At 30.4% G+C, this 2,166-nt stretch overlaps 1 pseudogene; it reads right to left on the minus strand.

Moving 5' to 3' along the window:
- Window positions 1-651: 651 nt before the first annotated feature.
- On the minus strand, window positions 652-751 carry LOC122100716 (annotated as a pseudogene).
- Between the last annotated feature and the right edge of the window lie 1,415 nt (window positions 752-2,166).

Below are 2,166 nucleotides of genomic sequence, written 5' to 3' on the forward strand. Positions count from 1 at the left end.
TTCAAGAGATGTTTGTATACATCTATAATGATTTCAGCAGAGTTTGTGATTTTTTTAAATCAGAAATAATTTTAAATTATCTGTTGAAATGAATAGTATAGACACTAAAGATGCAAAGGAGGAGGGTGCAATGCTTGATAAGAAATGTACGCTTTAACCTGCCTATGTAATTGTAACCCCTATGTACAGTGTGTTCACAAAAAATAAAAAATAAAAAAAACAAAAACAAACAACAACAACAAAAAAAATGTTCCTGGTGCTTTTCTGAAAAAAGTATATCTATGTTTGTATAATGTCCATAATCTATTTCATTCGCTCCTAGATATAAAACATTGAATTCTACATTGTTATATAATGTATAGGTTCATTAATAAATGCATCCTTTCAGATTGCATTCCATATAGAAGAAGTTTAAGATTCCTTTTTTTCCTAGGTCCTAATATTATTTTATTTCTTTTGGATAAAATGACAATATTATCTAATTTCAAGTTTTGTAAAGGTTATGCTATGTAAAAGCCTTTCTAAGGTGAATATTTAATACAATGATGTCAAACTAACCTTTAATTCTATGAATTACATGTATTGTTACACTGGTATTTTTGTAATAAACCTTTTAATAACTCTTTTTTCATTTCTTGCATCAAAAGAATGAAAAATAAGTAATAATTCACAAATTTTCCTATCATCCTTGTGCAAGTGCCAAGTTAATCTCTGTATTGTTGTAATTTGGGTAGACCTGCTGCTGAAGCATGTAGAATCCTCTAAATTTAAGTACTTAATGATGCAATCTTTATACAGGCATATATCCATGAATGCCTATTTGTAACAAGGATTCCTTATTGTTCCTAAAAATGCTATTGATCTTATTTCTCTAAAATTCTGTGTATAGTGGAAAAAAACTGATATCGTTTGGCCGATTGATCACGTTTATATTTTTTTGTCAATGACTATTTTGTCGTTTTCATTTTAAATTTGATCATACTTTGAAGCCTTTACAGCTAATTCCAAAAGTGATGGCTTTTCAATACTTATTTATCAACTTAATTAGCTTTGTAGAGCTAATGGATTCAAAGTAAGCCTTGCTTAAGAGCTACTTCTAAACTTCTGCAGCTTAAATTTTTCCAAATGAGGTCTTGCTAGGACAAATGTCTACCTGAACCTTTACCCTTCTTCCATGTAGGAACAGACCAACCACAATATCTTACCCTGACAGCATAGATTGTCTTACTGAAACAAATCTAATCTTAGTTACTTGGGATCATAGAGAGATGAACCATTTAGACCGAATTGTTCAGAATGGAAGGTATTTTATCAAAATATAATTGTTTATTATACTTATCATTTCAAAAGTATCTAAAGCCAAGAAGGTGAAAAAATTGTTCATATGCATGATTACCTACTGTCCTGGCCTGTGTATCATCCAACTAGGCAGGAACTTACACTACTGATTTATATCACCAAATATTTCCATAGCTCCTGGAGCAGTCCATATGTTTCTCCTAGATATTAGGCCTTAAATTAGTAATATTTTAATCACAGTGTTTCCTCTTGCCTCTAGGCTGTAAATCTACAAATGTTAAAGCTGTAAGTCTAACTCTACCAAAAACTGAGGTAGAGATATTGGAATAATACTTTAAAACAGAGTTGCCTTTGATTCCCTAACCACAACACAACAATGTAAAACAATTTTTATATTATATATACGTATATATTTTATATTTATATGTGCTGATTTTAAATTTCATACAGTGAATCTTACTAGAATTGATAATTTGACAAATATATTGACATTTATTCCCATAAATGGATTGGAATATAAATAATTAGGTTTAGAATATATATTAGAATATAAGAAGTATCAATGCAATGTCTTCGCTATAAACTTGTGATACCTTCTAAGTGTTCATGGTCTTCTGAATTCACATGGTAAAATAACAGTATTTTTCTCTGCTAATCTATAAGGGATTTTACTCTGATACTCTGTTTATTGTTTTAACCCGCGGGACCCAAAATGCTTTAATCCATATTTCTGAAGTATTCTTACTGATTATATCCAAATTTTGCTTAAATGATGTCTAAAAGCTATTATTCTTCTGCAGGACCCACGGTCCTAGGATACCAGGTCCCAGTTATCTGCACGATCAGATAACAAGGGCAAGACTTCTC

Source organism: Dipodomys spectabilis, unplaced genomic scaffold, assembly GCF_019054845.1.
Source record: "Dipodomys spectabilis isolate Male_0828 unplaced genomic scaffold, ASM1905484v1 ptg000596l, whole genome shotgun sequence".
Taxonomy (NCBI): Eukaryota; Metazoa; Chordata; class Mammalia; order Rodentia; family Heteromyidae; genus Dipodomys; species Dipodomys spectabilis.